Source organism: Protopterus annectens, chromosome 5.part0, assembly GCF_019279795.1.
Source record: "Protopterus annectens isolate FY-2018-M chromosome 5.part0, PAN1.0, whole genome shotgun sequence".
Lineage (NCBI taxonomy): Eukaryota > Metazoa > Chordata > Ceratodontiformes > Protopteridae > Protopterus > Protopterus annectens.
Genome location: NC_056735.1, coordinates 973,845,327 through 973,870,681, shown reverse-complemented (window position 1 = coordinate 973,870,681; position 25,355 = coordinate 973,845,327). Strand labels below are relative to the sequence as shown.

General features: G+C 42.1%; 1 protein-coding gene across 2 annotated transcripts in view; it reads right to left on the bottom strand.

Annotated features, from left to right (window-relative positions):
* The window catches only part of LOC122802910 (nectin-1-like), a 2,017,182-nt gene that overhangs the window by 1,445,119 nt on the left and 546,708 nt on the right, over nt 1-25,355 (bottom strand). The gene's annotated exons all lie outside the window — the stretch shown is intronic.

Genomic DNA, 25,355 nt, shown 5'->3' with positions numbered 1-25,355 from the left:
TGCACAAAGAAAGTGTACACCCATTGCACATGAAAAGAGGAGTCATTAAGGGACAATACATCAGATTGAGTAGATTGACATCGCAAGACAGTATTTTTCATGACAAAGTGAAAATATTGAGAACATTTTTTTTGGATAGAGGTTACCATGTTTCATGGTTAAAGTCTATTGAAAGAGTAGTTATGGTGTTGAGGAACAACAAAGCTGGTCCTATTTTGACCATTTGTTCACCATCTTCTACAAGCAATACTTCAGTTGTGAATAAAGAATTTATTAATGCCTTTGTTTTGCCTATTTCTAATGAAATGTGGCTCATCAAAAGTATTATAATTGACAATTGGAAGGTAGTGCTAGGTAATCAGGATTTGGTTAAAGTTATAGGTACAAGACCTAATTTCACTTTTAAGAAAGTTGTAAATCTTAAAAGCTTATTAGAGAAAAAAAGCAGATACATGTGCTATTAATAATGGAGTTAGCATCAACACTAGGGGCACATATGCGTGCCATCATTGTAAACAGTGTAGATACATTAGCAATTCTTCTTCAGTTTATTGCTCTCACTTAAATATTACACACTGGTCCAAAAAGTACTACACTTGTCATAGTGAAATGATTGTTTATTTAGCCCAGTGCCAGTCATGCCCTAGCTATTATGTAGGTATGACTACAAAAAGCCTGAAAAAAAGAATTAGTGAACACATTTTAACTATCAAGAAAAAGGACATGACGAATGCACTGGGCAAGCATTCTACTAAGTGTAATAACTTTAAAAAGTTTATTTTTTCTGTTTTGGACAGTGTAAATAAGAGTGTATTTACTGAAGATAACAAACTTTTGTTGGAATGTAGAGAATCTATATTGCAAGTGTATTTAGGAGCAGATCAGGCTCCAGGACTAAATGATTTAGTCGATATAAAATGTTTTCTACAAATGAAATGAATTTTATAAGTATCATTTTTTTAACATTTTCTTTGTATATACATATATTTATATTATTTATATATATATATATATATATATATATATATATATTTTGTATTTTTTATAACACTTTAAATTTAGAACATATAATTTTAAATGTATATATATAATTTATACTTTAATGGAATCAATTAAGTAATGAGATCATAGAACATGTGATCATTATTTTATTATATAAAGTGCTTTAATGTCTGGGAGAGTTGTTTCTGATGAAGTTCACGTCAAATAAAGTGAATGAAAGCGCTAAGCTTGGTGTTCCATACTTTATTCAGTCAAATTGAACCTATCTTCGAAAATTTTGTTTATTGGTTTCATTGGTGGAGTTATTTCATTTTCGTCTTTGTGGTTGTCGTTTTGTATTGAAATTTGGTTCATTTTGTTTTTTTAAGTATGTCACAGGACACACTACTCAACTTATCTATTCATCCAGTCCCAGATGGATTTGCTCAGTTTTTGGAGCAAATAACAAGTGTGATAACTTTAGCCATTCAAAAGGGGCTTGAAAAAGTAACCGCTAACAGCGTTGCATTTTGTGAAAGCCAACAAGGAAGTAGTTCAAGTCGGACGGTTCCTTCCAACACACCGGATACAGAAGGTGACGACGACACATCTGGTGAGCCTTTGGCAGGTCCAAATAGTGTGTTGGACTATATTTTACAACAATCTACGAATCCTTTTTCGAACATTCTCAATAATGAAGCAACTGACTCAGTGAGTATAGATGCGGACTCAAATGCAAATTCGTTATCTATTCAAAAGAACTGTAAGCAGACCATATACGATTTAGAAAAATTAACTCTGCAGTATGTTATGCTAGACATTGAGATCAGTTACCTAACTGAGTGTATTAAAAGGAAATGTGTTCCACAGGGACTTAGAACTAACAAATTTCCAAACTGTGTCTCTTTTGGAGACCGTTTATTTAATGAATTAGTGAACATGTTCAACGATTTTGGCATCAAAATGATCATTACGTTAACTGAACATTACACCAAGCAAGTGGAAATTATTAAAAATCAAATGAGTGACTTGGATAGGAAAGTTAAAAACTTTTCATGTTTTCCGATGTTTAACAATTTGTATTGTGGTATCACAGCAAAAGCGGACAGACAAAGGGCTACAATAGTGGCCAGGAAACAAAAGAAATTTAAGCGCGATATTTTGGCTTACGCTAATAAGACTGCTTATATTGTTAATACTAAATCTTCAGTTGGTCGTGATTGTGACATGAATAATACTTGTGGCAATGGTGATGGGAATATTAATAATAACGCTAGCAGTTTGAATGTAAGCGTTGACAACAACAATGTGAAAGATACATCTGTTATTAACAGTAATGTCAATTGTGATAGATGTTCTAATTTGTCTAACAATTCAAATGGTGAAACATTGAGTGCGCATTTAGATAGTAATGCCAGCACTAATAACAACACTAACACTAATGAAGGAACTGTTAACACTGTGCCTTTTTTGGTGGACAAACAAGGGAACAAGAGGGCCCCTACTTGGTCCAAAGTTGTACAGAACAAGCCCAAAGGCAGGCTCAGGAACAAAAAAAGATGGCAGATGAAAGCAGTTTTACCAATTATGACATACAGATTCATAATTTATCTAACACAGTTCTTTCAGTTCCTATAATAAATCTTCTTAAAAAGGGTTTTTCTTTTATTCTCTCTAACTCCTTCAATTTAGCCAGGACTATTATAGACTTTAGGTTAACTTTGAGGAAGTTGAATTTGAAATACATATTACAAGATATTAATTGCACAACGCCACATACAGGCCCAAAAAAAAGCAAGTACTTATAATCCACCATTAATAGGTACATTGCAAGTATTTCAAAACATGTGCGAAGGAGCCATTAGAGATATTTTACCTAGGAAACATGAAAAAAACCTAGATGAGTTAGAAATTAAGGCATTGAAGGATTTAAGGGAAAACAGTCAAATAAGACTGATGAAAGCGGACAAAGGGGGTAAGATAGTTATTATGGACAATACACAATACTATGAGTCTATGGAAAATCTGTTATTAGATGAAAATACCTATCAAAAAGTAGATTTTACTTCTATTAAGAAAAGTTTTGTAAGATTAGACACAATTTTGTTTGACATGTTTTGTCAAGGTGAGTTAGATCACCAAAGTTGCAGCTTTTTACAAGTAGAATATCCGAAAATGGCAGTTTTGTTTGGTATTCCAAAACTACAGAAAAACAAGTCTAATCCCCCCTTTAGGCCTATCATATCAGCTAATAAATCTAAGACTGAAACTCTATCCATTTGGTTAGATTATATTTTAAATCCAATAGTTCAGAGTTCACATCATTATTTAAAAGACTCCTGGCATTTGTTAGAACTATTAAGAGAATTAAAACCATCTAGTACAGACTTTTGTATGGCATCACTAGATGTTCAGTCATTGTATACCAGTATTGATCAAGAGAAGGGTATTGAGTATTTGAGAGAGTACTTATCTAAACACAGTAATTTAAACAATACGAAGGTTAACACTGTGTGCACATTAATGGAATTAGTACTGGATAACAATTTCTTTACATTTAACGGAAATTTTTATAAGCAAATTTTAGGTGTTGCAATGGGTGCAAGAGTGGCTCCATCATATGCCAACTTGGTAATGGCAAATTGGGAAAGCACCTTTATTGACAACAGTCATTACAGTAAAAATATTATCTTTTACTATCGTTATATAGACGATTTGTTTTTTCTTTGGCAAGGTACGTCAGATGAGTTTAACATTTTTGTAAGCTATTTAAATAGTACCACCAATTTTTTAAAATTTTCAGTAGGTGGTTATGGATCAAGTTTAAATTTTCTTGACCTTAATTTGTATTATGATTCTATAGCTAAACAATTTTGTAGTAAAATATATAGGAAATCTACATTTGCTAACCAGTACTTGCACAAAGAAAGCATACACCCATTGCACATGAAAAGAGGAGTCATTAAGGGACAATACATCAGATTGAGTAGATTGACATTGCAAGACAGTATTTTTCATGACAAAGTGAAAATATTGAGAACATTTTTTTTTGGATAGAGGTTACCATGTTTCATGGTTAGAGTCTACTGAAAGAGAAGTTATGGTGTTGAGGAACAACAAAGCTGGTCCTATTTTGACCATTTGTTCACCATCCTCTACAAGCAATACTTCAGTTGTGAATAAAGAATTTATTAATGCCTTTGTTTTGCCTATTTCTAATGAAATGTGGCTCATCAAAAGTATTATAACTGACAATTGGAAGGTAGTGCTAGGTAATCAGGATTTGGTTAAAGTTATAGGTACAAGACCTAATTTCACTTTTAAGAAAGTTGTAAATCTTAAGAGCTTATTAGAGAAAAAAGCAGATACATGTGCTAAATAATGGAGTTAGTATCAACACTAGGGGCACATATGCGTGCCATCATTGTAAACAGTGTAGCTACATTAGCAATTCTTCTTCAGTTTATTTCTCTCACTTAAATATTACACACTGGTCCAAAAAGTACTACACTTGCCATAGTGAAATGATTGTTTATTTAGCCCAGTGCCAGTAATGCCCTAGCTATTACGTAGGGATGACTACAAGAAGCCTGAAAAAAAGAATTAGTGAACACATTTTAGCTATCAAGAAAAAGGACATGACAAATGCACTGGGCAAGCATTCTACTAAGTGTAATAACTTTAAAAAGTTTATTTTTTCTGTTTTGGACAGTGTGTATTTACTGGAGATAACAAACTTTTGTTGGAATGTAGAGAATCTATATGGCAAGTGTATTTAGGAGCAGATCAGGCTCCAGGACTAAATGATTTAGTCAATATAAAATGTTTTCTACAAATGAAATGAATTTTATAAGTATCATTTTTTAACATTTTCTTTGTATATACATATATTTATATTATTTATATATATATATATATATATATATATATATATATATATATATTTTTTTGTGTGTGTTTTTTATAACACTTTAAATTTAGAACATATAATTTTAAATGTATATATATATATATATATATATATATATAATTTATACCTTAATGGAATCAATTAATTAATGACATCATAGAACATGTGATCATTATTTCATTATATAAAGTGCTTTAATGTCTGGGAGAGTTGTTTCTGATGACGTTCACATCAAATAAAGTGAATGAAAGCGCTAAGCTTGGTGTTCCATACTTTATTCAGTCAAATTGAACCTATCTTCGAAAATATTATCTCTTTACCAAAGTCCAAATCACAGTGGCAGTGGTACTGGACAGTGTCCATGGCTGTGTCATACACTAGCTGACATTTGAAGTCACCACTCACCTAAGCACTCTGTCCAGATGCAGCCTCTATACAGGTTACATAGTTGTGGAATGACGCAGGGTAATGGTGTTCACAGTCCACAAGGGTTGAGCTACAACGTCGTCTTCTCCTTTCGGATGCTCCCTTTAGGGGTTGCCACAGTAGATCATCTGTTTCCATTTCTTCCTGCCCTCTGCATCTTGCGCTGTCACACCATCCACCTGCATGTCCTCTCTCACCACAGCCATAAACCTCATCTTAGACATTCCTCTTTTCCTGTTATCTGGCGGCTTCATACTTAGCATTTATTTCACAACATACTCTGCATCCCTCCTCAGCACATGTACAAACCAATTTAATCCTGCCTATCTGGCTTGGTCTACTAACCTTCAAACCTGGGCTGACCCTCTAATATACTTATTCCTAAACCTGTCCACCCTCGTCACACTCAGTGCAAATGTTAACATAAATTGATTAAGGGTAGAACTACAACAGATCCTGGAAACTCTCACCCTATAAGCCAGACAAATGTTATCGGGAAGGCTATGGAGCACAGCATTATGGAACTCATTAACAGAGACATTATGAACCTGCAAACACTGCACCATTCCCACTTAGGTTCTCTAAAAGCCAGATCATGGCTCCTACACCTAGTAGACTTCAAGCCAGTTAACAAGGCTATAGGCGAGGGAGGGGAGGTCCACACAGCCACGCTATAGTTCACCAGCAATTCATACCCATCCCACATTCTGGTATTATACATAACCTCAACAGACTGACCATAAACGTTTTTTAGATGATGGATTGACAACTGACGCACAGATGTAGAACACACAGTAACATTTGCAGCCTCCATGTACAATTCTATGCCAGTAACAAGTGGTATTCACCTGCACTCAGTCCTGGGACCACTCCTGTTTGGCATATAGCTTTCTTAGGTACAAGCAAACACAGTAGAGATATGTCTGCCCACGTCTGATGAAAATGCATACTGTGGGCTATACTTTCTTCTCCAGATGACACACACATCCTCCAAAAGGGTAGCATAGAGACAGATACCTGGTGTCAAACTCATGCTGTAAAGCTATAAGCCAAAGAAAGCATAGTTATCCACTTTTAGAAAACAAAGTAAACCCAGAGTTCAACATAGGTAGTAACCCCCCAAAATGTGGAACAGGTACTAATGTACACATAGAGCCATGTGTTTAGTCATCTATCCTTTGATAATCACATTACCAAAGGGGTTTGGAAATCTCACTGTGGAGCACATAAGCAATAAAGGGTTTGCATGCAGATCCACAGAGGTTGTTGCACACCTATAATGATTAGTCATCTTTGCCAGACTTTGCTTGCTTTGGAACAGGATTCAAATATATCTCAAGCATAAACCCTCAATCACACTCTTCAGTAGAAACCGTGATGAGTGGATTTGAAGCAGAAGACGTAGCCTAGGGATCACTGTAGTGGCTAAGCTTGTCACTAGCATACAGAAGTGACCTAAGGTCTGGAAAGTGCCAGCATGCTCTGGCAAAGATAACAGATGCGTTCATGGAGAAAGCAGAGTACCCACCTATGAAATAATTGAGGTCACATGTATGTATATGGCTTTGCACCACAGCTACCTTACATGTGTAATGCACATACAGTTGTCATTGTGATATGTCATACACTAGAAAAATCAAAACCCACTCCACATTAACCAACGGTGTCACACACTCTCACACACCTGGAACACACACACACAGACAGCAAGTGCGAGATTCAAACTCCTTCCTAAGTACATTATGATACTACAACAGTACACATTTACACAACAAGCTATACACATTACTGGGATTTCTCCTTTCCACAGGTATACTTGTAGGATGGTGACATCATCAGACTTGACAAAGATGAGTATACCACTTTTAAGGGGTGAGTATTCTCCAAAAAGGTTGCTCCGCCCCAGGGAGACACACACACACACACACACACACACACACACACACACACACACACACACACACACACACACACACACACACACACACACACACACACAGTTGGCAAATGCAGGATTCAAACCACTAACTACATTATGATACTACAGCAGTAAACATTTACACGATACACTATACACGACTGGGATTTCATCTTTCAACAGGTATATTTGTAGGATGGTGACATTATCAGACTTGACAAAGATGAGTATACCACTTTTAAGGGGTGTGAGTAGTCTCCAAAAAGGTTGCTCCTCTCCAGGGAGACACACACTCACACATACAGTTAACAATGCAGGATTCAAACCCCTACCTAACTACATTATGACACTACAGCAGTATGCATTTACACAACACGCTATACACATTACTGGGATTTTACCTTTCACACAGGTATATTTCTAGGATGGTGACATCATCAGACTTCACAAAGATGAGTATACCACTTTTAAAGGTTGTGAGTAGTCTCCAAAAAGGTTGCTCCTCCCCAAAGAGATATACACACTCACACAGTTGGCAAGTGCAGGATTCAAACCCCTATCTAACTACATTAAGATACTACAGCAATACACATTTACACAAATACTGGAATTTCACCTTTCCACAGGTATATTTGTAGGATGGTGACATCATCAGACTTGACAAAGATGAGTATACCACTTTTAAGGGGTGTGAGTAGTTTCCAAAAAGGTTGCTCCTCCCCAGGGGGAGACAGACACACACAGTTGACAAGTGTGGGGTTCTTAATCCAAACTAAGTACGTCTTTACACTTCAGCAAGCAATATGGAGTTACAGGGTGCAATACAGACATTACTTGCTGACAGTTTGCCCAAAGGTTTTTTTTCACATTTGCTAACCTCAGCAGGCTTATCATACTAGGTGTATTGTGAGTATATTGTATGCATAGGCCATGACCATCTCATATATGGGTTGATGCACCACATGCTGGCACACACAGGGTCAAACCGGTGGCTAAGCTCTGTCAATTCAATACTGGACAATACAGTCAGGAGGAGTGGGGTCATACAACCACAACACCAACTGTCTCACAAAGACCTACAATATAAGCAGCAGCAAAACACACACATAAATACACATTACCATACTTGGAGAATACAAATATTAATCTGAAAAAGAGACAGTGTCCTTCTAAGCAGACAAGCAAGCAACATGCACCTCCAAGCACACGCCAGAAAACACATAATACACCAAAGCAGTGTGCCTCACAACAGGCCCTAAGGCAAAACAACATACCCAACACACTAGTAATAGGTGACTTCATAGTCAAGCACACAGATGTTCCACTCACTCGGCTGGACAAGGGGAAGGTTACTGTCAGTTGTCTGTCAGGTGCTATGCTCCGCCACATAACACAAGCACTTACATCACTCCAGAACAGGTACATATATGACGTGTTCTTTGTACATGTCAGTGTGAATTATCTGAGACATACCTCCCAGGATAACATGACAAGAGATATATAGTAGCTCTATGATCATGTAGCCCAGGCTGGTATGACCCTGACCTTGAGTAGCATCTTACCTTCACCTACATGATACTGCAATATAACAGAAAAGGACGATAAACTTCAACAATTGGCTGAGCTTCTGGTGTCATTCAAAGGGGATCCAGTCTCTGTCTGCCTGTGATGACATGATAGACAAGCCTCGTTGCTTCGCTCCAGATGGTTTGCATCTGTCGCCCCTATTCTTCTGAATACGGCCAAGGCTCTTGCTGTCCCCATATTACCTTTTTTAGGCAAGGCTCAAAGGTTCATATGTAGGTACTAGGCTATCGGCTCTGGGGCCTATACAAGCCCAGCCAAAAAGGTACCCTGGCTTTTGCCACCCAAGAAATTTATTTTCCTGTGCCACTGTCGAGCAGAGACACAGAAGTGATCCCCGGGGTGAATTTCCTATTTCCCATCCAATCATCAATATTTTTCTTGAAGAGTGCTAATGAGGAGCTTTTTTGATATAGACAGGTAGTTTATTCTGGAGTAGGGGAAGTCTCTGGGTCAGGAATCTATCCCTCCGGCATGTTCTGTTTATTGTGGTGACAAAGTTTAGATCCCTAGAGCATGTAGCTCAGAGGGATTGGGATTTCTTTAAGTGAAGCATGTCCAACAGCTCTGTGTTTGACATAGCTTTGTATGTTAGGCAGAGATCACCTCTGAGTAGGCGATATGCGACAGAGTAAAGCTGGAGTGTTTGAGACAGTCTGCGTAGGGCATGTGTTTGAGGCCGATAATCCTCTTTGTGAGGTATTTCTGCGGCCTTTCCAGTTGTTGTAGATGTATTGTGAGGTACATACCAAAAGGGGCGTTGCACTCTATAATGGCTCTAATGAGTGATGAGTAGAGGGGAACAATGATCTCTTTTTTTTTTCTGCATGAGAAACCTTTTGTGATGAGGTGTGCCATGTAGAAGGATTTACTGACTACTGTGGCGATGTGATTATCAAAGGAGAGACTACTGTCCACCTGTGTCCAAAGGTCTCATCACACTTTTGGTGTTAAGTATACTACCGCCTATGTTGTAGTTCATGGGTACAGAGTTTTTACCAAAGGGGATGACAATGCACTTTTTGGCATTGAGCTTGAGGCCATGGCTTTGACACCAGGCATCTGTCTCAGTGAGGCCCTTTTGTAGGATTTCCACATCATTAGTAGTTTCGATTATGGCTCCTAGTTTGCAGTCATCTGTGAACTTCATTAGCCAAAGACCTTCTGTGTTAGCCTGTACTTCAGGGAAGTAGATACCAAACAGGACAGGACACAGGACTGAACCCTGTGGTACTCCACTTGTCACTGGTCTAAAGTCAGATTTGGAGTCTGCTACTTTCACAGTGTGGGTTCTGTCAGTGAGCCAGTTGGCAACCCATCTTGTGACATAGGGATTTATACCTAGTTTAGTGAGTTTATCTATAATTCCAGAGTGGGGGATGGTGTTGAAAACCTTGGCAAGATCTAGATAGGCTGTGTGAACCACCTTACCCTTGTCTACCGCTTTGCTGACTGCTTCAAAGAAGTCTATCAGGTTTAGGAGATATGATCTGCCTTTTACAAACCTGAACTGGTTGTGGTCCAGAGTTTGGAGATTACCAATGTCTTTGTTTATAAGTTCCATGATGATACTTTCCATGGCCTTGCAGAACAGGCTCATCAGGCTAATGGGGCGCTAGTTCCCGGGGTCCGTGGTGGCTCCCTCCTTGTGTAGTGGGATAACCGTCGCTGTGCGCCATTCAGCAGGCACAAACCCTGAGGTGAGGCTATGATTGAACATGGTACTTAGGTGTGGTGCCAGTTCATTCTGTAGTTCGTGTAGAATGCAGCCTGGGATGTTGTCTGGTCCCATGGATGATGTGTTCCTGGCTTTGAAGAGTGTGGTTTTTACCTGTGCAGCTGTGATGACAGCAACTTTGCATTCTTCCGGTATAGAGATGGGCTCTTTCATGGGTGAGAGGGGGTAAAGTTAGCACTGTATCTATCTGCCAGGATGTTGGCAATATCAGTTGGGTCTGTATATGTAGTGCCATTGTGCTGTAACTCAGAGCAGATCTGAATGTTGCCATTGAGATTCTTGACATAGCTATAGAATGCTTTGTGGTTGTCTTTAGAATCAGTGTCAATTTTGTTTTCATAACTAGCTTTGGAAGATTTTATCAGGGATCACAGCTTCTTACTGAGGCTGACCAGGAAGCTCCTCCACTCATAGGATTTTACCCTCTTTTGCAACAGTTTCTTCCTTCTGTTGTACAGTTTGTTTATGGCAGGGAACCACCAGATTGGCTTCCTTTTCTTGGAGGATAGCGTCTTGGTTCTGTTTGAGATAGCACGATCCATGCACTCATGTAAGTGCTTATAAAGTGCAATTGTGTAGGATTCAGTAGTCGTAACTGTATTGTCCATCTGCATGGGTGTCATGAAGTTCACCACTTCTGTCTTAAGAAGCATGAAGTTGGCTCTGGAGAAATTTTTTAACATGGTTTCCTTAATGGGGGGTGGGGGCAGAATGTGGATATATACGGTAATTAGCTTATGGTTGGATCAGACCAATGAGGCGTTGACTTCAGGTGTGGAACACCGGCCACTCACGACAAACCAAACCCCATAACCAACACAAATAACCACAAAGTGAGCTAAATGCTACTCATTGCCAGAAGTCTCAGCCTCCAAATGCAAACACCTGAGGCACTTCTCAGTATGGAGAACATTGATAGCTGTGCAGTAACAGAAACCTAGTTCAAGGCTCCAGAGAGTACACCAGCACTACCAGGATACTACTCATTCCATACCTTCCAGTATCAGAACCTGGATCATAGAACATAGGGTGGGGATGTATCCATATTCATCAAGGATACCTACACCTCTCTCTACATCCTCTCTACAGGATATGTACCCATAGAATGTTGCACAGCAACGTTCTTCCCACTCCAAAGGGGTGGGGCCACAAAAGACAGGTGGCATTCACGCTCTATGAGCCTGACGAGTCTGATCTGCAAGGCAATGGAGCCAATCATAATGGAAGTCAACAATAAAGACATTGGGAACCTTCACACAGTTCAGCACACCCAGTTTGGCTTCGTCAAATGCAGATCACGCTTCCTGAACTGGGTGGATTTCTTTGAGACAGTTACCCAGGCTACAGATGATTGAAAGGAGCTCCACACAGCCTACCTATACCTCGCTAAGGCCTTTGACACCATTCCCCAGTCAGGTATCATAGATGAACTCACCAACCTGGGCATGAATCCATACATCACAAGATGGATTGTAAACTGGTGCACAGATAGATCCCACAAATTAAGAGTTGCTGGCTACATGTCAGACTCTACACCAGTAACAACTAGTGTCCCCCAGGGTTCAGTCCTGGGGTCCCTCCTGTTTGGTATAGACTTCTCAAAAGTACATGCCAACACAGGAGGTTTGTGGTTGACTAATTTTGCTGGGAACTGTAAAGATTCCCCGGATGATGCAAATATTCTCCAGAAGGGACTCTATGAGACAGATTTGTGGTGTCAGAATTATGGCCTCAAGCTCAATGTGAAAGAATGCATAGTAATCCCCTTTGGGGAAAATAAAGTACCCACAAACTACCACATAGGTGTTACCCCCTAAAAACTGACAAGGTAATAAGGGATCTGGGGACACAAGTTGATAGTCATCTTTCCTTTGACAACCATGTTGCCAAAGTGATTAGGAAATCCTATGTGGCCCACCTAATCAACAAAGGGTTTGCATCAGGATCAAAAGAGGTAGTGGTGGCCCTCTATTCTTAAGTCATCAGACCCATCACTGAGTACAATGCACCATTTTGGATGTACTCGACTAAGCATATCCAGCAGCTGGAGAGACCACAGAGGTACCTCACCAAGAGGATTACTGGCCTCAAACAGTTGTGTTATGCAACACAACTGGTAAAACTAAATCTGTTCTCTGTTGCGTACCGCCTACTCAGAGGCACACTCTGCCTAACATACAGAGCCATGTCCAACACATAACTGTTGAACATGCTCCATCTATGGATAACAAAATTGAGTCGCACTACACACTCCAGGGATATGAACCTCACCACAACAATGAATACAACATGCTGGTGGGATAGAGTACCATCTCAGACACTTACCTTAGTGTGGAACAGAGTCCCAATGTACATCAGACAGAGCCCCTCGCTGATAATCTTCAATAGGAACCTTGATGAGTGGATGGGAAACAGATAATTCATGCCAGACATCACATCAGCAGCCCCACTAGAAAGGGGCTTAGGGTACTGACTATTAGAACTAGGGCTTAGGAGACTACCCAATGGGGTGGTGAAAGCTGCACAACTTGCCTAGGCTAATATATGCCTTCGTGAAAATAGTCTACTACATACCTATGAACCTATGTGACAGGTACATGTCTACAGATAGTAGATGTGTACTTCATTGTGCAGTCATGTTGTACAGCAGGCAAATGCACCACATACACTGTAATGCTTACAGATACTGGTGGCTATTATGTACAGTGGGTGAGATGTGCACCTCATGTCTTCTGTGCCATTGGGATGTGTGCTGGGTGGGACAGTCCTGGATGGCTCCCTGTCATGGACACCCTCTTACACACATCTCTGTCCATCCATCCTTGGCTTATTATACTGTGTTCCCCCTACATATATATAGGTACATAGGTAGGTAATAGGCTATCTGCCTAAAGGCATGTATTAGTATGGCCAGAGTGTGCAGCTATCACCACACATGAGGTTAGTTCCCTATGCCTCTGTGTAGTACAGCTGATGAAGTGATCTATGGTGTGACAGTTCAATTTCACATACACTCAACAAGGATCCTCTGGAAGAGTGTCAGTGAGGGACTCAGCTTAATGTAGGTTGGGAGCTGTTCCAAAGCAAGGGAAGTCTGTCAGTTAGTAATGTATCCCTCCAATATGTTCTATTTATTGCTGTAATGATGATATCCCTAGAGCATGTGGCACAGTGAGCTTGGGTTTACTTCAGATAGAGCATGTACATCAGTTCTGCATTGGACATGGACCTGTCTGTTGAACAGAGATCGCCTGAGTAGACAGTATGCAACAGAGTACAGATTGAGTTAACTTCAGTCTTGTTGCATGGGGCAACTGTTTGAGGCCAGTAATCCTCTTGTTGAGGTACTTCAGTGGTCTTTCCAGCTGCTGATGGTGCCTAGTCAGATTCCAGCTGCCATTTTTTGGAGTTATTCTTGCAATCGCTCTTGCAGTCTTCAGATGGAAGTTTTTTCCATTCATTTTCCACTCTCTGTATACACCTCCTGTCAGTGCACATTGTTAACATCACACATCAATTTAAGAATGTGGGCCTACCTTCTGGGCCTCTATGATCAACCTCCTAATGGATGAGCACAATCTGTCAAGACACTAGAAAAATAAGACGGGTATATAAAAGTACATTTGCCTAACTTAAAGGAAACTCCAGCAGCAGCAGCTGCTGAGCAGAGAGGCCATCCAAACAAAGCAAGATGGCCTGAAGGCAGTAAGTACTCCTATGGAGGCTTAGAGTCAGTGGCTTGATACAAGGCTGCTCAAGCATAACCTGCTCAAACTGGCAGTTGCTTGTGTTTTGCTACTTGGTCCATATGGGAGTGATCTGTTATTGCTTGAAGGTTTTTTTTTTAAACTCTACTGAGCTCACATCTACCTCCTAAAGAAAGAGTGAAACAAACAGACCTTTTTTTTTCCTTGTAGTGACTGCTCTTTCTCCGAGGTGCAGTGAATGTTTGGAGAGAATAATAAAGTAAGGGTGTGTGGAACAAAGCCAGGAAGGTATAGATGGTCTTGTCCTCTGTAAAAGAAAATGTTTTTCTCATGATTTTTCTTTGTGATACACTTGTTGGAGTACTGTTCAGACATAACATGCACATGTCTCAAGGATCATCTCTACAGACGACTTTCGCACAGTTCAGTTAAACTAATTAAATCATATCTGTTACACCAGACATAAGTAGTTCTCCATAGTGAGTTGACTACTGGAAAGATTAATAATCTGTACTAGAAAATCTCAGAGAAGACAAAAACCAGAGAAAGGCTAAAAGGCCAAAGCACAAAAGGTCAAATTCTGTAACACCAAGTACTATCAGTTGCTCAAATGCTGAAGTCATGGAGATACAGTCCATGCAATAATGTTCTCTGAAGATGTGAATCAAAAAGTAAATGGCCTCAGCACAAATTCCTTCAATGAAGTCATACCAGATGCTAGCAGTGCGGCAGCAATTATTTTGCTGGAGTGACATTTTGCAACAGTATCTTCTAATGAGTGACAAGCCACAAGGTGACAATGTTCAGAGTAACTACCAATAAGGATTTGTTTAGCCACACAAGCCACTGTCTTCATTCTTACAGCAAGGGAGATGAATAGCTGTTCTGTCTTCTGGAATTAGACCTGAGCTGGCACTGCATGTCTACGGCATGAATGAAAGACTCTTCCTCCCTTGGATTCTACTGCCAGAAAAAGAGAAATTGATGAAATGGTTTAAAGACAATTCTAACACTACTTTTGACAGGAAATATGGGTTCTTCAGTGGGATAAATGATCCTTTTTAAATACCACATAAAGTTCCTTATAAAAAAAAATGGCCTGCAACTCTGAGATCCTATAAGCGGATGTAATAGTCATTAAGAAACATGTCTTCCAAAAGACAAACTTACATCTGCTGAAATATAGTCTCAAAAAAGAGGACAAGAAAACCTGTAAGTAATTTAATTCAACTCCTAATGAAGTAAGGGAATTCTCAATCACTGAAAGAAGTGCAGACACTTCTTAAGGAACTGTTGACTAACTGGTGTTGGGTCAAAGTTATGCCCTCTACAATGTCATGCTAGTCAGAAATGCTGAAAACATGTACCCAGCTGTGGAATAACTGAGGCACAGGGTGGGGTAGCCATAAGGGTTTGGAGCTCTGAGACCCTCCTGGTTGATGTCAAAGCTACTAGTAGTACTGTTTTCCAAGTGCAAAAATTTCAAGTCAGCCTTGCCAGCTGGTTCGAAGTGTGGCAGAGTGAGTTTTTCTAGCACATAGTTATGGTCCCAGGAAGGAGGGGGGGTGGTCTTAATGTAATATGTCACAACTACCTGTAAAACAAATAAAGGGACTAGGACAATTCATCTGGCATTGAGGTGTCCTCCTTCCACTAAGCAGAAAGATTGATAAGTGGAAGGATTTTGGCTAGGTCTATTCACTTCTAAGACTGCTGAAGAGTTAAGCAGGAGCAACAGATCTATGCTAGAAGCCACATCCCAAGGTTAAGATGGCTGCTCTCTAACTCATATGGGCGCTCTTGGAATGAGCTAGAATAGTTTCCTACCTTTTCCAGTAGTTTGGAGCCAGAAAGTGAACAAGGACCAGACTAACAGAAATTACAAAATTATTGGCCATAAAGGGGCAACAAGGACGATCACTGATTATTCTTTGAATGTTTCTGATTAGGCACAGAATCAAAACGAATGGTGGAAAGGCAAAGAAATGATGATTCTAAGGAAACAAGCAGGACACCCAAATTCTTAGTACCACAAAAGGAATGCAAGTGCAGTGCAGGAAGTCTGCTGGGATATTATATTCTCCATGAATGTAAACTGCTCTGTGCGTAATAACTATTGTCTATATTCCACTGCTAGACTTGTACTGCCTTTCTTCACAGTGGGTACAAGTGAATGTCACCTTGTCTGTTTATATACCAAACCCCTAACCGGTATACATACTACATCAGGTGGGGCTCTGCCTTCTGCTCCTCTCCAAGGCTTTCATGGAATGAAGCACTACCTGTAGCTAAAGCTTGTTTATGCTGAATACATTTTCTTGATGGGGCAGGGTCTACTTCCTCTGAAGCACTGAGAAGCCACAGAACGCATCTCACCACAGAAGCATTCATCATGATAATTCGCTACAGGTTCTGGTGCTGCTGGAAAGAAAGACTCTGTGTTAAGTTAGTGGGGACTCTTCACCATTACAAAGTCTCCTGAAAGGGGTTTGACAACAGAGGAACTTTGAGCATGTGATGACTGCAGCCAGTGCCCACTTACTGTCCACTACAATAACTGCATTCTCAGGCACGCAAATGGCGCCATTAACATCATGGCTACTATCAAGTGCAAAAGGTACAGGAAAAGTCTTGGTTTCAAACCTCTGCTGCTTCCTCAACCAGACTTCCTAGACCTCCTCTATGGGCAAAAATAAAGGAAAGTTGTGTAAAATCTTACCATAACCACAGATGTCCTTCTCTTCCATGTTGCAGTTTTCACTAGTGGGTTTACCCTTCTTCCGATCAGCTTGTCAGGCCAGGTTTCCAAAGCTTTTCCAGTCCCTGATGGTGCATTGGATATCTGATGTGTTGGCAGGTATGTGGGCCATAAATGTGACGTCTGCGTGCACCAGCCATCAGAACCAAGGAAGCCCCAGATGGAGCCAGTCCTGATGGCATAGCCTGTTCAGAAGCCAAGGAGAGCAAGTGCAATGATAAGAGGGGGAAGTTGGGAGGGAAGGAATACTGCAACATGGAAGAGAAGGACATCTATGGTTAAGGTAAGATTTTACACAACTTTCCTATGTCCTTCTACTCCAATGTTGCAATATTCACTAGTGGGTGAGTACAAACACTCACTGTTAGCTGGGAGGTGGCCTGGATGAGGATTTCAGGAATGCATGCAGGATAGCTCTGGCAAATCCTGCCCTGGCCTTGGAGATGTGGTCCAGTTTATAGTGTCTGGTGAAGGTGTGCACAGAGTACTAGGTAGCTGCTTCCAGAATGGAGTTGGTGTCTAGGCCTTTAAAAAAGGCTGAAGATGAAGCCATGGCTCTTGTGGAATGGGCCCTGATGTTACCTGTCAGTGTCTTCCCATGGTGTGTGTAAGAAAAGGAAATCACCCTAGCAATCCAGGAAGAAATGGTTTGTTTTCCCACAGCTTTCTCCAGAGCCCTGGGGTGGAAGGAAACAAACAGCTGGTCTGATTTGCGTAAAGGCTTGGTCTTATGCAAACAGAATCGAAGCTACCTGTGGACATCTAGGGAGTGAAGGACTCTCTCACTGTCTCCCTGAGGATTTGGAAAGAAGGTGGGTAGGTGAATAGCTTGATTTAGGGAGAGGTCATTGACCACCTTGGGGGTGAAAGAAGGATTAATCCTGAGGGTGACCCTGTCAATATGGAAAATTAGGAAGGGTGGGGTAGCCATAAGGGTTTGGAGCTCTGAGACCCTCCTGGTTGATGTCAAAGCTACTAGTAGTACTGTTTTCCAAGTGCAAAAATTTCAAGTCAGCCTTGCCAGCTGGTTCGAAGTGTGGCAGAGTGAGTTTTTCTAGCACATAGTTATGGTCCCAGGAAGGGAGGGGTCTTAAGTGTAAAACACTGTTTAGGAATAGCTTGGGTGGAAGTCTGGATGCTAGTGGAGGTTCCATAGGCAAGCAGGCAGAAATGGCAGATCAGTGTGTTTTTAAGGAGAAGTAAAACAAGCCTGTCTTCAGGAGTTCACACAGGTAGGACAGAATCAGAGACAGGTCGCTGTCCAGCAGCTCCATCTGTCTTTTGTGACACCAGATAGAAAACCTTCTCCATTTAGAGAGATAAGATTTCCTTGCATTGGGTTTCCTGGCCTCCTGCAGGACTGAGAGCATGTCCTCATTGTACAGGTGTCTGAAGGGAATCAGAATTATATCAGCCACAGGGAAAGGTGCAGGGATCTCCACTGTGCGTGAATCTGTGTCCCCTTGTGCTGTGTGAGTAGATCCACTGAGGGGGGTAAATTGTGGTGATTGCCCTTGCAGAAATAAAGAAGTAGGGGGAACCAGTGCTGCTTTGGCCAGTAGGGAGTCACCAACAAGATTTTGGTGTGTCCTGCTGAATTTTCAGTAGGGCTCTCTGGATCAGAGGAAGGGGGGGGCGTATAGGAATCTCCCCTTCCAAGACATTAAGAAGGCATCTGTTTGCACTGCCTTTGGGTCATGAGTTCTGGAGCAATATCTCTGGAGTTGCCTATTTGCGGAAGAGGTGAACAGGTCTATCTATGGAATACTCCACCTGTCGATCAGATCTAGGAAAACATCTCTTGACAGTATCCATTCGCAACTGTCTGAGGTGGTTCTGCTTAAAATGTCTGCCTGACAATTGTGTTGGGACGGGATGTAGGTTGCGTGGAGGGAGATCCCCTGGGAGATAGCCAAATCCCATACCTGTAGTGCTAGCCTGCAAAGGAGGCAGGACTTCATCCCTCCTTGCTTGTTCAGGTACCACATCACTGTGGTGTTGTCTGTGAAGATCTTTAGTATGCCCTGTCTGAGGAAAGGCTGGAAGGCCTGCAGGACAAGAAGTATGGCTGACATTTCCTTGATGTTGATGTGCCATTGTTTGTGTTTGTCCACAAACCTTGCACCATCCTTGTGTCCAGAGTTGCCTCCCAGCCCAGATCTGATGCGTCTGTGTACATGATTATGGAAGGGGAGGGCATTTGCGGGGGGAGGCCCAGGTTTTGGGCAACCTGGGCCAGCCACGTCAGTTCTTGGTGGAGGCAGGGGAGGAGTGGGATCCTGAACTTGAGGGGATGTGAGTGCTGGGTCCATACTGAGCGTAGATACCATTGCATTTTCCTCATGTGTAACCTTGCCAGGGGTAGCATGGGAATAGTAGCTGCCATGTACCCAAGAAGTTTGAGGAACTCCCTCGCAGTCAGGACAGGTGAGAGGAGGGTAGGCTGTAGATGGTGGCTCAAGGAAAGTACTTTTTCCTCCGGTAGGAAGGCCATCCTGAGGTCTGTCCTGATTCTGCATCCTAGGAAGACAATGTCTTGTGTAGGATTTAGTTGGGCTTTGGGGAAGTTTATGAGGAACCCTAGAGACTGCAGCAGGCGCAGGAGCTCCTTTGTGTGGGCTAGGAGGGTTTGTCTGTCTGCTGCTTGAATGAGGTCATCTAGGTATGGGAAAATTTGCATTCCCTTTGTCCTATACTAAGCAATGACTGGGGCTAGGCATTTTGCAAATATCCTTGGTGCATATAGAGCCCAAAAGGCAAGGCACAGAACTGAAAATGAGAGGATCCTGATTTGAATCTGAGGAATTTCCTGGAGGACGATTTTATGGGAATGTGCTGATAGGCCTCCTTGATGTCCAGGGTCACCATGAAGGCCTGAGGAAAGATGAGGTGAAAGAGAGATGGTAGGGTTAGCATCCTGAAGGAGGGGACCTTCAAGAAGAGGTTGAGACAGGGAAAGGTCTAGGATGGGTGTCCATGGTCCTTCCTTCCTGTGCACCAGAAAATTCTGGAATAGAAGCCTTTCCCTCGAGCTGAGGAGGGGACTAGTTCTATGGTGCCTTGAAGCAGCAGATTGTTTAGGACCTCGGCTGTGAGGGACCTCTGAGAAGGGGGAGGGGGAGGGATAGGTAGTCTTGGAGAAGGGGAGATCCAAGACATGAAGTAACCCTCCCTCAGGATTGACAGAACCCATTTGTCGGATGATACTACGGCCCATGCAGGGAGGCAGTGAGAGAGACGGGAGGATAGAGGGATGATGGGAGGAGGTGGGGGTAAAAAAGGTGGCCCTTTCTGTAAAGGAGATCTCTCAGCAGTGGCCTGAGGAGTTCTAGGTTGAGTAGTTTGTCTCCTGTGGGGTCTTCTAGACCTGGTAGGGGCAGAGGACCTTGAAGTCTTTCTTATGAATTGTGTCTTGGCTGGGTAGTTCCTCTGGAACTTTGGAACTGGAGAGACAAGGATGCTTTAAGTTCTTTCCCTTTTTGTTGGAGTAACTTGAAAAGGTCAGCCACCTTGGTGCCAAAAAGGGCAGAGTGATCCAAAGGTGCATCCAAGAGTTTGGCCCTGAAGTCTTCCGGGAGGGACTGTAGATGCAGCCAAGAGTATCTCCTCAACACAGAAGCAGATGCAGCTGACCTAGCAGAGGCCTCAGCTGCATCATATGCACACCTGAGAGAGTGTTTATTAACTTGGGAGATTAGCCTGAGCAAGGAAGACAGAGATGCCTTTGCAGCACCGTCTGGGATATTACTGAGTTCTTTGGAGGCTTTGTCTAGTAAGGCCAAGGAGTACTTGGCCACGTGTGACTGGTAATTAGTAGCCCTAAACACTAAGGTAGCAGAAGTGTGCATCTTCTTTCCCCACCACTCCATGGCCTTGGTGTCTTTATCTGCAGGCAGGACAGTGGTAGTAGGGAGAAGTTTGGTTGCACTATCAGTAGCAACAGAAATAGCAGCTGGGTTTGCTGGAGAGAACTTGAACAGGAATTTCTCTGCATCAGGTACCCTGTATAATCTGTCTGCCCTTCTAGGAGCAGGTGGCTGGGAATCTGGATTCATGCATGCTGCAGCAAAAGCATCCAATAAGGCAGGCTGTGCAGGTGGAATAGGTTAGGAGATTCCATCTCGATCAGGTCATGGAATTTTTTTTTGCTTCAGACATGTCTGAGCATTCCCATTTGAAGTGAAGTGTTCTCTCATAAGATTCACTGTGTCCCCGAATGTAAGGTCTTCTACAGGGGAATCAGGTTTTGCAGAGGCTTCTTCCAGGGATCCATACCCCAGAAGGGAATAAATCTGTGAAGAGTAGGACAAGGAGTCTGGCATTTCTTCCTCTGCAGGTTGGCTAGGAGCTCTCTCAGGCAAGGGAGGCCTGGGACTGAGAAGAGGTGGAGCAGTAGGAGGAAGGTCTGCAGTAGGCCTATGGGCCAGGAAGGTGTTGTAAAGGCTCTGGCTGAAGGCCTGCCAGTCAAGCAAGGCCATGGGAGTTGGAGGAATATGCCTCGTCTTTTGCTTTTTCTTGGCAGGCCTAGCCGGCATCTAGCTGACGGTAGGCCTGGAAGTCATAGTAGGAACAGCGGAGGCCGGATCCGAAGCACCCATCCCAGTTACTGGTTCCCCCTGGGGTCTGAATCAGGCACCGGGATATCCTCAACAGATATGTTGTTTGCTCTGGATTGTGTAGCCTCCTGATAGGTACCGACTTTATTCTAAGTGGCGGACGCCGGTTCCTCGGCCAAGCTGATGATGGCTACAGGCTGAGAATTGGCAGAAGGAGGCACAGTGGGCGTAGACGGCCACATAGCCTTGGCCCTCTTCCTGGGTGGTTTGGATGGAGCATCGGGCGGCTTCCATACTGAAAGCGATTTGTCTAAGGTGCTGGTTCTCAAGGTATAAGCCAAGGGCCTGAAGTCGGCGGCGAAGGGTTTTATGGATGAACGACTTACAGATGGTGCATTTTTTGTAATCCTGATCCCTGTCCAAACAAAAGAGACACTGGTCATGGTTGTCTTTAGGGGGAATCTGGTGACCACAGTTGCACTTGCTCTTACTGGACATTAACAGACTACAGTACTATAAAAAGGACTGAAGAAAATCCCCAATGGGGTACTTATCTTAATGAGAAACTGATCCAACTTCCGTGAGTAGAAGGAACACCTGGAGTACAGCTGGCGGCTGAAAAGTTCTGAGGGCTGGTGCATGCAGAAGTCACAATTATGGCCCATGTACCTGCCAACACATCCCACGCACCATCAGGGACTGGAAAAGCTTTGAAAACCTGGCTGGACAAGCTGAGTGGAAGAAAAGTAAATCCACTAGTGAATATTGCAACATTGGAATAGAAGGACATCTGAAAACAATGTGTCCGGTACTGCCCTGATGAAGACAGTCCTCTCAATTTGGCTTAGAAGGACTTCATCCAATTGATGAAGGGTTCCACCAAGTTCATTTACAAATGGATGAACACAACTTTTGTATCATCATCTGGATGATTTTTTTTATAAGGGGGTAAAGCCCCATCATTCCCCAACTTGTATTTACTAACTCCATGGTCATACGCTTTTATATTACCCTATTGTATGATTTAAATAGCGAACGCTATTTCATCGTACCTAAAATATCTAAACCACAAAATATCGAACATACAGAACTGCAAATTTTTCCCAGGGAAAATATTTGCTGTTCTGAAACACATACACACAACACAAGCACACCAAAATAAATAAACCACACACATACACTTAACAAAACCATAATTCTAACCCTACACTACTACCTATCCAATCACCTTAACCCAACCCTAAAGTCCCTAACTACCACACACTCACCTTACCCACTCCCTAACCCTAAAGTCCCTAACTACGCACACTCACCTTACCCGCTCCCTAACCCTATAGCCCCTAACTACTGCACACTCACCTTACCCACTCCCTAACCCTAATGTCCCTATCGCACACTCACCTTACCCCATTCCATTCCCACACTTATCTTAACCCGGTCGGTAACCTCCGTTCACATACTTACCTTAACCCGGTCCGTACCCTTCCCACCACAGTAGAGTAAATAGCGAAGCCATGTAACGGACAACCAAAATCTTACCCTAGGTAAGATTTCGAAGTTCCGTGGCTTTGCTATTTTGAGTTTTTGACAAAACGGGTCAATATTATAGCATTCGAAGTTTTGAAACTTCGATACTATAATATAGACCTGGTCATACAACTACAAAGATAAAGGAAAAATTAAAATGCAGTGAATCACTGTCAATGCTGTAACAGAAACCATTCAAACAATAACTTCCTATAGCAAACACCACTTGCCAAGGTGCAGCTCTCATTGTTCTGAGTGATGAGCTGCAATATCAACCACTGTTTACTCAAACATTAGTACAGCAGCCTTAATAAAGCCTCCCATACCTTTCAACCACAACAGCCCCTAAGCAAACAATGTTACTATGGAATTCCGGATAATAGGCCACCATGAGTCAAGTGGTCAGGTAAGGAAACACAATGCAGTCTTTTTCCTGCAAGGCCTCCATCAGAGCAGCTAGCACCTTAGCAAACACCATGAGTGCACAGGAGAAACCAAATGGCAGCACTCTGTTTTAATGATGCTTAACCAGACAGAACTTAAGGAATATCTGGTGTCATCTTCAGACAATATTGTACCAACTGTATCCACCATTCAGGCACCTTTTGACAGCAAAAGCATAACATCATGGACAGTCACCATCTGGAATCTGATATCTGAGTGTAATAAAGTTGCTGAGGTTCAGGATGGGATGGACACCTTTCCTCTTCAGAACAAAAATATGAGACACTCTTCTGAGACACATTCCAAGAAAGGGAGATAGTTTACAGTCTCTCTAAAGAATCGAGGCTGTTTCTGTCCCATGAGCTTTGTAGAGATGGCCTAGTCTGTAAGCAGAGCTCTTTCTGGAGAGGACTTAAGGTATCTAAGGTCCTGCTACATATGATCATAAACAGAACTATTGGTCTTATGTAATGATTCTCCACACTAAGGTGAACTCAGAGACCACCATACCACGAGATGTAGTTAACGAAATAACAGCTAGGACAAAAGGACTGTACTCCTGGAAAGCCTAGCCAGCACAACTTGGGGCAAAAACATCACATGATACTCAGAGACCTTCTGCAATTTGCAAGGGTATTTCTTACTCCATGCCGGCTAGCATGACCTAAAAAAAAACTGCAATGGCTTGGCTGGGACACAAAAGTGCTACAAGGCCTACTCAAAGAGGACTTCCTTCTAGAAGGCAGTGCTTACGATAATTTGCTTGAGCTCTTCCTAAAAGGAACAAAGCCTTTAGGGACACACCACTGCCAGCTGCCTTAGCTGTAGCATCAATGCAGTCAAAATTTATGTGGGTTTCATGGAAACATAATTTGGAAGCAGTACAAAGATCTTCACCATGTCTTCTTTCACCTGAAAATCAGAGAGGACTTAAAGCTTTCACAGACTGATAAATCAAGGACAGGAACCTAGACATGTAAGACAAAAACAAACAAGCTATGGGATCTAAATCCCAACATCTTTGAGAAAAGCAACCATTTTGTTATCTCTCTGTTCAGAGCTTTAGAATCTATCAAGTGGGAAAATAGCAAGTTACTACGTTCTCTAGGACCTATACTTAACTACAAAGATTATTTCAAGAATTTCGACCCACTCTGCTAAGAACATACTGCAAAGAGCTACTGTGGTATTCCAACATTTCCACATTGAAAAAGAAAGCATCCTAGTGCAAAGGTTTCATGGGTGGATGACCCAATGCTACTACTACTTTCTCAGATACTTATTCAGATACAATTGAGGGGAAGGTAAGGGGATCTGTCTTAAGTTCCTAGAGAATTTTATGAGTTTGAAGGCCTTTCAAAAATATGCATCATCAAAGGGGAGGACAGTGGTCATATTTCTCCTTAATATCTCCCAGACAAGGACCACTTTATCCTCCAAGTTCTTTACCTAAGCAGCAGAGGGAGGGAATAAACCCTGTCAAACCTAACTACAAGATGGGTGCCTAGCCAAAATATGGGTGTCTGTGCAATAATTGGAGAGGAGTTGTGGGTCAACATTTGGCATAACTGTGCTTGGACATATGCCTGATAATGCTGGCACTGGAAAGAGAGAGGCCTGCATGAGGTCTGGTGTTGGAATCAAATCATGTTCCCAAAGGGTGAACTTCATCTGTGAAGACAGATCCTAACATACTCTGAACAAAAGTCAACACTCACGAGGCTGTCCTGTGAGACCTCAGTGGGCGGCTGTGATAGATCCTTTTCTCACTGAGCCAGTAAGCCCTGCTGAAACTGGGTGAATGCA